General features: G+C 39.0%; 1 long non-coding RNA gene across 3 annotated transcripts in view; it reads right to left on the reverse strand.

Annotated features, from left to right (window-relative positions):
* Positions 1-13,647, reverse strand: part of LOC103095290 (uncharacterized) — a 75,977-nt gene extending 62,330 nt beyond the window's left edge. For 2 of the 3 annotated variants that reach the window (XR_001629074.2, XR_465228.2), the window contains exons 1-2: positions 13,510-13,640; positions 12,340-12,412 (exon numbers count right to left, since the gene is read on the reverse strand). This is a non-coding gene — a long non-coding RNA (uncharacterized LOC103095290). Of the gene's footprint in view, positions 1-12,339; positions 12,413-13,509 lie in introns of all 3 variants that reach the window. The other variant, XR_008917564.1, reaches the window with a different exon arrangement.
* Between the last annotated feature and the right edge of the window lie 193 nt (positions 13,648-13,840).

Consider the following 13,840-nt stretch of genomic DNA (forward strand, 5'->3'; position numbering starts at 1 on the left):
AAGGGGCAGGGACAGGAAACTAAAAAAAAAAAGCTTTGAAATCCCCTGGAGAGTGAATCTCACTGGGAACTTCACCGGAGACTTCATCTTGGAGGAGGCCCTCCTGGCTTTGTTTCAGCGACCATATTAAAAAGTCAAACCTTTACACTCCAAACCCCAAAGGTTTGAGGATTTTTGAGTAATTCTGTTTAATTTCATGGAATTCATTTTATTATAGCACTTCCCATTTTACAGTTGAGGAAACAGGCAAATAGGGTTAGGTGACTTGGCTTTTGTCACACAGCTAGTGTCTTAAATCTTCTTGACTTGCAAAACTAGTGATGTTTTTAAACCTCTACCTCCAGTGCCTCTCTCCAGTGATCTTGTTGATCTATTATGACTTGGAAAGTTATTTAATAGTGTTTTCCTGATTCCATTTCTTTTTGCTTGATTTTTTGATTTCATACAAATCTTTGATCTTTTGGGTTTGGGTTTCCTGCTTGAAAAGGAGGGCAGAAAGAACATGAAAAATCCCAGGAATATTTTAGCCAAATTCCAAATAATGGGCATAGAAACCTTACACCAAACATTATGCCCATTATCACCACTTAAGTTATTCAACATACTAGAAATGCTAGCTATAGCAATAAATAGGAGGAAAAAAAGAAATTGAAGGAATTACAATGGGCAATGGGTAAATCAAATTGATATGATGGTATACTTAGAGAACCAAATAAAAATTAGTTAAAATAATTAACAGTGTTGCAGGATATAAAACAAACTCACAAAGTCCAGCAGCAAGAGATAGAAAGAGGAATTCCATAAATGTCATAAAATAACTAGAACCTGCCAAGACAAACCCAGGAGCTATGTGAACATAACTACAAAACACTTTTCACACAAAGTCAGATCTAAACAAATGGAAAAATATTAATTGCTCATGGGTAGGTCAAGCAAATATAATGACAATTCTAACTAAATTTAATTTATTCAGTGCCATACCAATCAAATTACCAAAAATTATTTTAAGAAGCTAGAAAAAACAATAACAATATTCATTAGGAAGAAAAAAAGGTCAAGAATATCAAGTGAATTAATAAAAAAATGTGAATGAAAGCCAGGCCAGGTCTCTTATAAAGAAGTAATCATCAAAACAATTGGTACTGGTTAAGAAACAGAATAATGGATTAGTGGAATAGTTTCAGGACACAAAACAGCACTAAATGATCACAGTAATTAAAACTAAAAATACCAGCTTTAGGACAAGTACCATAAAATGCTGGGAAAACTAGAAAACATCAGCATAGACCAACATCTACCACAATATTCCAAGATACTGTCAAAATGGCTACTTGGTTTAAACATAAAAGATGTTATCCATAAGCAAATTAGAGGAGCATGGAATAGTTGACCTGTCAGATCTATAGAAAAGAGAAGAATTTATGACCAAACAGGAGATAGAGAGCATTAGAAAATATAAAATGGCTAATTTTGATTACATTAAATTAAGAAGGTTTTGCAAACACAATCAATGCAAGCAAGATTAGAAGGAAAGCAGAAAGCTGAAAACATTTTAGAACATGTGTCTTTGATAAAGGTCTCATTTTTCAGATGTAGAAAAGCTGAGAAAAATATACAAGTTATTCCCCAATTGATAATCAAAGGAAAAATAGGTAGTTTTCAGATGAAGAAATTAAAGCTATTTATATAGTCATATGAAAATCTAAATCTCTAATGATTAGAGAAATGCAAATTAAAACAACTCTGAGGTAGGTACCATTAGACTGGCGAGTTAGACCAAAAGGAATTGATAAATGTTGAAGGGGATGTGGGAAAATTGAGACACTATTCTGAGAGCAATTTGGAACTATGCATTAAGGGCTATACCATTGTGAACACTCTAATCCAGCAATACCAGTACTAGGTTTGTATCCCAAAGCAACCCCACCCACCCCTCCCACCCCACCCCTGGAAAAAAGGAGGAGAGAAAGGAAAGGGATCCCTTCTATTTATATTGAGGAGGGGAGAGATAGACATTCCAATCTTTTTTTTCTTCAAACAAAGGAAGAAACTATGACTCAGAGATTTGAAGTGATCTATCTAGGGTCATAAATAGTAGGTGGTAGATCTAGTCCTTGAATCCAGGGCTTCTGCCATAATGGTATTCTTTTCATTATATCAAATTGATTCTTTCTCTATGGCACTTTTTAAATTCAAGAGCCACTCAACCATAGGTCACATACCAATTTCCAATGGGATCAAGCCATGTGTGGGAAGTTCTCTTTCTTCCTTTCATACTTTTTGAGAAGTGTTTTTTTTTTTAAAGAGATGAGTTTAAAAAGATAATAGTACTGCCTTAGTCTCCTTAGTCTCCTTGTGTTGTTTTGTATGTGAAGTTTGTCCTTGACTTCTTCATTACTCAGAACATGGATTTTGTTTTTCTTTGGGAGATATCATTTGAGACTGAGAACATATTGATGACAGTCTAAAATAGATTTAACAGGATTTTCTATTTGGTGGATGAGAAGTGGCAAAATGCCTTCAGCTGGCTCTAATAAAAAAAGGCAGGAATTTGATTTATTTCTTCTACAATTCATTTTACCATAACTGATTTTTACATGTTAAAGCAATTAATTCAAAGGGAAATTTTAAAAAATAAAATTATTTTAGTTGGATTATATTGAAAAATTAAAAAAGAGGAGAGATTGAGAGAGCCATAAGGGAGACAGCTGGGTAGCTCAGTGCACTGAGAGCCAGACCTAAAGATGGGAGGTCTTGGGTTCACATCTGGCCTCAGACTCCTCCTAGCTGTATGACCCTGGGCAAGTCACTTAACCCCACTGTCTAGCCCTTACTACTCTTCTGCCTTGAAACTGATACAGAGTATTGATTCCAATACAAAGATATGGGTTTAATATATAAATATACACATACATACACATATATATATTGATAAGTTGATGGGATTGGGAGATCCCATTCCCCTCAAAGCACCCCCTCTCTCATGTCCCATCCCATACATATCCACCAGCTATAGTTTGCTGACCCCTGCCCTACCACCATTGATCAGGTTCATTCAATAAATATCTACAACCCAGTCAAAATTCTGGTAGATGTCATCTATCAACCGCCAAGGCATTCCTCCTTTCTTCCTTAAATGAATTCAGTACCTGGCCCACAATCTTTATTTACTTCCCAACTTCTGCCTTCACACTAGAGAACTTCTCCTTAAGTGATCCCATAGCATCCCATCTTTTCTGAGAGATTTTCTTCCCTCACCTTCATTTTCGCACTTATCTTGGCTCTCTCCCTATCTCCTAGCTCCTTGTTACTGCCTACAAATATGTTCATTGCTCTGCCATCCTTAAACCCTCTTGCTTGATCCATCCATCCTTCCATATCTCTCCTGTCTTTTGCAGCTAGATTCCTTGAGAAAGGCTTCTAGAAGAGATACTTCCACTTCCAAGAACAATTAGTTCTCCTCCCATTCTATCTGGAGAAGTCTTCACAGGCTTGGTGCTGACACCCCTCACATGTGGCACCTCCAGGGAGATCAGTGGAAGGTGGAGGTATGCATCTGGGCTGTGGGGAGTTAAGGAGAGTAAGGAAAGGATTGTTGTGACTGGATGGTTGTTATGTATTTTGTCTCTCCCATTAGATGGTGAGCTTCTGGAGGGCAAAGATGGTCTTTTGCTTTTCTTCGTATCTCCAAACATTAGCACAGTGCCTGACACAGAGAAGGTTTTTAATAGGTGTTTACTGAATAACTGATAACTTGTTCTTAACTTGGTTTTGATTCTTTGGGTGGGAGAAACCAACGTCTCTAAGGGAAGGCAGTCAGGAGTTGGACAATCAATCTCTAGCTGAGGCAGCCAGGTGGTGCAATGGATACAGTCTAGGACTTAGAATGAGAAATACCTGTGTTCAAATGTTGCTTCAGACATTAGTTGTGTGACCCTGGGCAAGTCACTAACCTCTGTCTCAGTTTCCTTATGGGGAAGATAATAGTACATACCTCACATTATGGGGATCCACAGTTAACATATGTAAAGAACTTTGACAATCTTAAAGTGCTATATAATTGATAGAAAAATGAGCTGGTAAGTTTTACCTTAATTATATCTAAAAATTGCCTATTTAGCAATCCCAGCTGTCCAGAAATTGTTGGAGATTAACAAGGAAGCAAAACAGGTCTCTGAGAAACTGAAAAAGGTGCTTAGAAGTCTATGAACTAAATATTTTTTCTCAGGCCCAAGTTTAATCTATTTACTCTTGTACATGGAGAAAGGGGAAACTGAGGGTTTTATCCTACTAAGAAAAGGACAGAGTGGTTTCTTATTTAATTAAATTAAACATATTAAGAATCTATTCCCTGCAAAAGTTGGGACTAGGCATTCCACATAAAAAATAGAGAGGACAGCCAGATAGCACAGGAGATAGTGTCAAGCCTAGAGTCAAGAGGTTTCAAATCTGACCTCAGATACTTCCTAGCTGTGTGATCCTGGACAAGTCACTTAACCTCAACTGTCTAGCCCTTATTCTTCTGCCTTGAACCAACACTTAGAATCCTAAGACAGAAAAGGAAGGTAAGGATATATATATATATATATATATATATATATATATATATATATATATATATATATATATATATATATATATATATATATATATACACACACACACACACACACACATATGTATATATATTAGAGTATAATTATATAAAAGAAAATAATTGTCTTAGATCACTGTATTGCTAAGAATGACTGAGTCTCACCCTCAATCATTTTACAATATTGCTGAGACTGTATGATTTCTTTGGATTTAACACCAGTGGCCCTACTAGAGTACTATGGGATTAAATGACTTACCTGGGGTTACACAGTCAATGTGTCAGAGGAGATACTTGAACTCAGGTCATCTTGGCTCTGAGAGCTGTTCTATAGTTACCATTGCTCACAGAGCACTAGATAATATGACTTGACAGAGTGCTACAATTACAACTATTCTAAATTTCTGTAACTCTTTTGAAGCTTATAGGGATAAAAAATGTTTCAAGTTCATTGTTTCTTGCATCTTTAGAAAAAAACATTTCAGTTTCCTTCATTTTAGCAGCATAGTACTTATATCTACAAAATGAGGCCTCAAGGTCTACCAAGTTTCCAGCCAGGAAAGTCAGAAAAAAGATGACAGAAAGAAGATATGAAGATGTTATAGAAGATGGTGAAATTCTAACAGATGCTCTCCCCTTTATGCTGTCATCTTCAAGTCTATCTAACCAAAATATTTAAGGAACCTAAAGTGAAAGAAAAAATAAACTCAAGAAACCAAAACTAATTATGAAAGTGTTGTCACAGCATTTCCTTTGCATTATAAACTTAATTAAAAGGAAGTGAAATATTCCTAATTTATGTATTTATGTAATAGTATATAAGCATATATGAGTTCCAAGAAGACAGGGCCTATTAACATAAAAATAAGCAATAATGTATCTGGCTTTTCAAAAATTTCAGAAAAGCAACAAGAATCACAATAAAAATAGAAAATTTGGAATTTGGGATACTAAAAACTCAAGATTGCCAAAAAGCACCCTAGTATTACAACAAAGGCATGGGTCAGAATTAATAGGGTCACCTGGTTTTTCTCCACTTTGAATCCACCCTCTAGAGATTCCCTGCATCCCCAGGCTCTCTTTTGAAAACCCACACGATCTTCAAAGCATGTATTCGTCCATCCATTCATTTATCTAATAATCCACAAATATTTACTCAATGCTAGCTTGTGCTAAATACTGTAGGAGATTCAGAGATGTAAAAGATACATATTCCTGTCCTGGAATTTAGTATTGGTAGAGAGATAAAATATAAACACAAGTAATTTGGCTTTAGCCAACATCATTTTGCAAAACTGTCATTAATACCTTATAACAAAATCCCATGTTAACATGAATCCTGCTTTGTCTTGAGGTTGGAATCAAGTGGTTGGCAATCACCTGAACTAACTTCCCCTCTAACATTGTTTCATTTAATAACATGGTTAGGTAGGGTATACTCGTACATAAATGCTAAATGAGTGATATTGGCAATGATTGCTATAGAAAAGTTTCAAGGAAAAGGTGGGATTTTGACCAAATTTTTATTTTTATTTTATTTTTTAGCCAAGAAAGTTCACTTATCCAAATCAAATAACAAAACAGAAATAAGAAAAAGCATATATAGAATATCTAGTAGTCAATGCGGAATCAAAGAGCTCTCCTCTGTACCACACTCTCCAACCTTGCCTAACTCCTCGAGTGGGACAGGCATTTATCTCTGCCAATGAGAAGACAGTGCCATACTAATGGGGCTTTGCAATTTGACCAAGTTATTAAAAAGAGGTTTTTGACAGGTGGAAATGTATTGGGTGCACTGTAGGCAGAGGTAACAATACAAGCAAAGATATGACAACAACAAAAAAACCCAACACATTTTCATAGAATGGTGAACAGACAAGTTTGTCTGTGGCATTATGTTCTTTTAGGGAAGAAATGGGGGAAAAATAAAGGCATGGGGGGGGCAGATCATGGGGGGCCTTGAATTCTGGTATGAGGAAGAGGAAATACAATGAATATGAAAATGACATGCTAAAAGGTTTAGGAAAGTTAGTACGGCAATTGTGCATAGGGCAAAGACTGGACGTGAGAGTCTGGTGATATGTGACCCGTTTGGAACTACTGCAATTATCTAGGTGCTCTGGGACATTGGCTTAGCCTAACCTTGGTATTAGTAGGAATAGATGCTAGAGTTGGACATAAAGGAAGTTGTAAAGGGAGGTGACTAGGACATGACAATTGACTGGCTATGGAGAAAAGGAAAAAGAGATGAGCCTAGTATAGTGGGCCTGGGTCCAAATACTGCCTCCAATACTTACAAGTTATGGACTGCAGAAAAACAGGCTATTTAACTTTTTAAAGTCTCAATTTTCTCATTGGCAAAATATTTCTTCTGATTCTTATTTGCTGTATTTATGCACTTAATATAACTCTTCTTTCCTCATCTTTGTACACCAGGTAGGGCTAATCACAGTGCCTTGCACATAGGAGGTATTAATTAATTAAATTAATTAAACAGAATTCAATTTTGCCGATCTGATCTTGCAAAGACCTTTCTTTGATATTTCCCCCTGGTATCTAGCCTTAGGAAATTCACATCCAGGAGACTATAAGCTACTTGACAGCCAGGTGTATTGCATTTTTGTTTCCCTATTTCTAGTACCTAGCACAGTGTCTGGCATATAATAATAATAGTGATTAGGATTTATATGGCATTTTATGGCTTATAAAATACAAATATCTTCACAGCAATTCTGGGAGGTAGATTCTTCTATTTACCCCATTTTATAGATGAGGAAATTGAGGCAGAGGTCAAGTGACTTATGCAGGGTCCCAGCTTTCTATCAACTATGCCACCTAGCTAACTTAAAATAAATGTACTCCAAAAAATGCTTCTAATTATTATCTTCTGACTCCTCTTTTTAAGCCAACAACACAGATATTTATCTTTTCCTTGTCTCCTGTCTATGTATACTACTTTAGGGGGTTCTAGACCCTTTCTCTGCTTAAGTTTGCCTAGACTCTAAAGCCTGCAGAATTCCCCAGAGACAATACTGCAATTTCTCTTCTGCTGATCTTCACTCAGATGCTTTCCACCTTATTTCTCTCCCTGTGGTTCCACTATTTCTTTACACAAGTACACATTTGGTTATGGTTCGCTGCCTCTCCTCCTCCTTCCCAAACCTTGTAATGTATCTTATTTCTTCTAAATAAATGATAGCTATATACAGCCAAATTTCAGGAAGAAGTTTCATCTCATTAGGACCCAGTGATACCTATTAGGTCACATTTGCTCCTCTATGGCAGAATAGGGCACCCTAGAAAGGAATGGCTGATGAATCAAACAATCAAATACTCCTAGGAGTACCATTAAGTTTTTCTCTGATACTGAAACTGTTATAAAAAGTTTGAATGATAAACAAGTCTGACTAGAGGGAATCAAGGAAATACTTGGAGAACTGGGAACAAACAAATTCAATGAACTTGGGCATGAATAAGAAGGGTATGATAGGAGCAGCTAGGAAGGAGAGGGACTTTTGAGTCTTAAAAGCTATCCATTTTCAAAACCACAAATTACAAGATTTAAAGCATGGTTGTGTCACAAACCATTTTAATAAACAGGAAGTCAGGGAAATAGTTGGATATTTTGATTCAATGAGCTCAAGAGAGACTGGTTCTTGCCACAAAGGGGAAGAGATATGGCATAGTGAAGAGAGCCCTGGATATGGGTTCAAATTCCAGCTGTGCTCTTTACTAGCTTTGTGTGTGACCTAAAAAAAGCCACTTCACCCTTTTAAGCCCAAGTCTCTTTTTAGTGAAAATGAAAGTATTATAATCCATTGGCTCCAAAGTTTCTTCTGATTTGAATGACCTATGAATATATATCTATACATTGTAGTTATCAATGTAAAATTTCAATATCTATTAGCTGGCTTTAATGTAGGAGGTTTGTCACATAATAGTCAACTCCTAGCCGAATGTCTTTTTCCAAGATAGTCTCAAAATGATCCTAATGCTCTTACCTCAGTATTCTAAGAAAAACTTCATATGAATACGTCAGTATATGAATTCTTTTAGTAAATGTATATTAAATGTGTTATGCTTTTTTTGCTCTCAAACTCCCATCCACTGTGGAAGGGATTATCCTTTTCCTAGTCCTCCAGGCTCATACCTTAGGTGTCACCTCTCACCTCTCTGTCACCCATATCCAGTTTGTTCCCGAAGTGTGTCAGCTTGACAGTTCTAACATCTCTGGTAATATGCCCCTTCTCTCCTTTGACAGTAACCATTCTGGTGCTGGCCCTCATCAGCTCAAGCTTAGGCTCCTGGTTAGTCTGCCTATCACAAGTCTCTCCTCACTCCAGCCTATCTTCCACTTAGCTGGTAAAGTGATTTTCCTAAAGCAAAGATCTGACCATGTCCTGGACCTATTCAATAAACTCCAGAGGCTTCCTGTTACCTCTAGGATCATATATAAAATCTTTTGTTTGTCATTCAAAGCTCTTCATCACTTGCTTCCTTCTACCCCCTCTTAACTTTCTAGGCTTCTATCTAACGTCTACCTAACACCCCATACTAAGTACTCTGCAAACCAGTGGCACTGTCTCATCTTCCTACTCTGGGCATGTTCTCTGCCTGTCCCCCATGCCTGTAATGCCTTGTCTCATCTCCATTTCCTCGATTCTTTTAAGTCCTAGATAAAATTCTGCCTTCTAAAGTAAGCCTTTCCCAATCTGCCTTAATTCTAGGATCCTCTCTCTGTTAATGATTTCCAATTTACCCTGTATATAAGTAAGTAAGTATTTTTGTAAGTAATTATTTGCAAATTGTCTCCTAAGGGTAGAGCTGTCCCTTTATCTTTCTTTGTATCCCCAGGCCTTAGCATAGGGCCTGGCATCTAAAGAGGCATGTTAATGGTGGGTTGGTTGGTGGTTGTCTTTGATACTCAAAGACCAATGACATCATGGTGATGTCTTTGGACTCAGGCATTAACTGGATTTAAGTGAGGCAGAGTTCCACAGTTGGCTTCATTTTCTCTTCCAGTGTTATGCAAATCTAGTGGCTAGACAAAAGTCAAGATAACTGTGATGGCTTAGGATGCATTGGATGGATCACCTTGGCTTCTTTGACATTTAAACAAGTGTGGAAAAAGGATACTGAATAGTGATATTTTTGTGAAAAACCTTTCCCTTTATTACACACACACACACACACACACACACACACACAAATTAAACTTCATGCAAAATTCCAGACCTCCAGCTTCTACCTAGGCTAGGAAACTGGGCAGGACCTCTTCTTTTGTTAAAAGAAAAGGATTAAGGACAGTCATGGTAAACCCTGATCCAGTTAAAAGAGTATCCTTTCCCCCAGCACCCACCCCAGCAGATAGAAAGCCAGGCCTAGAGACAGGAGGGCCTGGATTCAAATTTGACCTCAGACATTCCCTAGCTGTGTGACCCTGGACAAGTCACTTAACCCCAACTGTCTATCTCTTTTTGCTCTTCTGCCTTGGAAACAATACTTAGTATTGATTCTAAGACACAAGGTAAGGGTTTAAAAAAAAAAAAGAATGAGTTGCGTTAAAGTAGTCTAGCCATGTGGCAAACTGTGTTGGCATCTTCCCAATCAAAGTCTCAACTCTCCTGTGATGAAGTAATGAGGGAGAAGTTGAAGTCTCTAAGCCTACCTAAACTCTCAAAATATCCTCCCATGGAGACTAGTAGAGGAGGTCCTAAGGTGGAGTTGTTAGGTCAGTCATAAAGAGGACCCAATTTTCTTTATAAACAAGAGACAGGATTCAATTACTCATAAGTCCCTGAGAAAGCCTTTCTTTGTTAGCAGACACATACATATGTTAATAAACAATGTTATTCTTGGAGAAACGGCTTCATAATCTTTGTTGGGTAAAAAATATGAATACTATACAAGCTCTAAATGTCCCACAGAGCAGCCTCCATGGCTGCTGGAACAAATTGTTCTCTTTCACCTGTCTCAGGGTAGATACTCCCCTAACTCACCAATGGGTTTGAGGACTGTCAGTTATTCTCAACCTGGTTTAGCCCATCTGCTGAGATGGCTTTACTGGGGTGTGGTTGCTGTGCTACACCATCTTCTTGGAGCCACAGGTGAGAGCTAGGTGGCAGGTAGACACAAAAGAAGAAAAGTACCCTGGAAAAGGGCTCAGCAAATCCTTACAGCAGAGGTCCCAGTCTTCCCCAAACACCTGGTACACCCCAGATGGCATATAATAAATGTTTATTGACTGACTATATCCATTGTTATGTAGAACCTACCACAAAATTAAATAGCTATAAAACTATGATCAATAGAAACCACTATAGTTTAACAAATCTTATAAATTTTCCAATTACTAAATTAAATTTCCTCTCCTTGTCATTTGTATTTTTAATAACTCTTTAAGGTTTTGTACCCATATTTCCCTAACCATTAGGTAAGAACAGGTTTGCAAATTTCACAAGGCTGGGACCAATTTTTTTTCTAAACTTTTCCAACTGTTTAACATGTTAATAATAAATATTTATATGAATTACCTGGCTGAGAACATTCACTCTAGTTAAAGCTTCATATTTGTCTTCTCCATCTAACTTGTCCTTTTTCAGAGACTGAATCCCACATAAGAAAAAAATATACAAATATTTCTAGGATTGCCATGGCAACCAAAGTTATTCTGATAACACAATTTTCCCACCCTATTTGTTTTTTTTCTTAATTCAAAAAGAGAACGAGGCTCACAACTTTGCACAATTCGGCCTCACTTAAATCCAATTCATTCACAAATCAAGATGTTGCCCCATGAAGTCCTCTTCTTGGACAAACAACAATAGATGTAACAATAGATGTATGCCAAGATGTTGTGATAAAACTTTGGCAGAGGTGAGATCAGTCATTTCTACTCTGGAGTTAATCTTACTTTTTAAAAGTGCCTCCAGCGAAGCCTACAAGCTTTAATAGATCATTTTTTTGGCCCCAACCTCTGATTTCATTGACAAACAAAATTCATAGAGAAATTTGCATGGGGACATTAAGAGAGAATAAATATCACAAAGACATCATGTGTCAGAGGCATGACTTGAACCCAAGGCTAGGTCTCCATTATTCCCATGTTCCTTTATCTTGCAAGCTGAAAAAAGCATTGAGTATGGGCCTCCAGTGAACTGTATGTCTGTAACCCAACAATCAGCCTACCTAAAAGTATTCTGAAAACCTCATTATTGCTAACCTAATCTGGGTATTCTTTTAACATTTAATACAACCAAAACATGTGCATATTTACATAAAACACACATGTACATAAGTACATGGTATGTATATACAAACCACCTATAATACATAAACATATAAAAGACACTTCCATGTATATTTTCTCACTATCCAGTGGTACTCGGTCTCTTTTTTTTTCCCCTAAAAGGGCAGAAATGACTTCAATTTCCCCAAAAAGGTGGTCCTAAGAATAGGATGGATGCCTATACATGAATATATAAACACATGTATACAATGCATGCATGTGTAAAATATTCACATATGCCTATAAAATATGCATATAGGTATATAGTCTCTTAATACACATTCTCTCTTTCCAATATGGCAGAAGAGACTCTACTTTCCCTTAAAGGGAAAAACTTCACTTAACTGCTACACTAATCTGGGTATTTGTTTAAAATGCAATAACCAAAAAAATGTGCATCTATGTCTATGTAAATAAACATACATAATACGTGTATACACAAATAAAATATACTTACCAGTATATTTTCTTAGAACACAATGCTACTCTGCCTCTCCTCTTTCCAACATGGCAGAAATGACTCCAATTTCCTTTAAAAAGGGGTCTTATTAGTATTTTGAAGATCTCATTTACTGCCAGTCTGTGTACATATAACATGTTCATATTTTAAATTAAAGTGCCCCTTTTACAATTTGGTAATTGGTTAAGTGCTCGTTTATTCGTTCTAAATAATAAACGGTCTCTGAGCCGTCTGATTTCCTGTATATTTTGTTCATAGTGGGTAGGTTTTCATAGTGATCAATTCACAAAGACTTCTGGATGCTTCTCCTACACTCCGTTCTCCCTCACCCCTTATTCGATGCACCCTCGGATACAGCCAGTATACCGTTCACCCCTCCCTAGGAAGGAAGCCCCGCCCGACATCAGAGAACGGCATCCAGAACAAATGCAGCTGGCTCTTCCACGCGGTCGGAGCCGATTTCAGGGGCTGCGGGTAGCCAGATGACCGAGGGCGCTGAGGGTCGGCGCTTCCCGCTTCAAACTACGGTCCACGCCGCCCCGCCCCCCACCCCCAGTCCCAGCAGGAGCTCCTCTAGGGAAAGAACCCTCCTCCCCGATCCTCCGGTCAGAGGCTGGGCCCATGCGCCTAGGGCTCGCGCTTAGCTACAGCTTCCTCCAGTCAAAGGAAACTGAAAGTCGACGTGTCTCTAGGAACTGTCCCACATTGCTAAGTGAATGTAGAGTGAGGAGTGGCGGTCAAGCCGCGGAAGTTAAAGGATAAAGAGGGAGCAGGGTGGGTACCACTCGTCTTTCATAGATATGGAAGGGTCTGGGCGGGCTCCCCTGCAGAGCCTCCGGTGGCTCCCGCCCGCGGAAGGGCTCACGCGGGAAGCAGCAGGGCGGGCTCACAGCGCGGTGGCGGGACCGGAGGAGGGGGGTGGGCACTACACGTGGCCCAGCTCTTTCCCCTTGGTGAGCAGCAGAAGGCTAATCCTCACTCCTACCCTCTCCCGAACGTCCCGCCGACTAAAGTGGGGTTTCACAGGCAAGCATGGAATCTTAGGGGAGCTGGAAGAGGCGGCACGGAGAGGACACCGCGGAGCGCGCACAGACAGCCACAGGCCTCCGGGGAATTGAAGGAGAGACGAAGACTCAGAACAGAGGCGGAAAATGGGGAGATACATACCCGAGTCCGCGGGCGGGGGCAAAGGGCAACGTTTATGGCCAGGTCTGCCTTCCTGCCAGTCTCCTTCACGCCCAGAGACTAAGATAAGGAGCAGCCGCTAGGGGCTGACAAGCCTACTGGCTGACAAGCCTACTGGCTGGGCTCAGACAAGGGCCCGGGCACTGTTTACATTTTGCGGCAGCTCCACGTTGTAGTGCCTTTCTCGCTTCCTATTGGCTAGAGCTGCGATACTTGCCCCGCCCCCTTCCCTGAAGAGGCGGAGCCAGCGCTGTGCCGGGAGGGGAAGGAAGAAGTTGCCTCTGGTCGCCGCCACCACCAGCTTCTCCTCTGG

This window comes from Monodelphis domestica, chromosome 3, assembly GCF_027887165.1.
Source record: "Monodelphis domestica isolate mMonDom1 chromosome 3, mMonDom1.pri, whole genome shotgun sequence".
NCBI lineage: Eukaryota > Metazoa > Chordata > Mammalia > Didelphimorphia > Didelphidae > Monodelphis > Monodelphis domestica.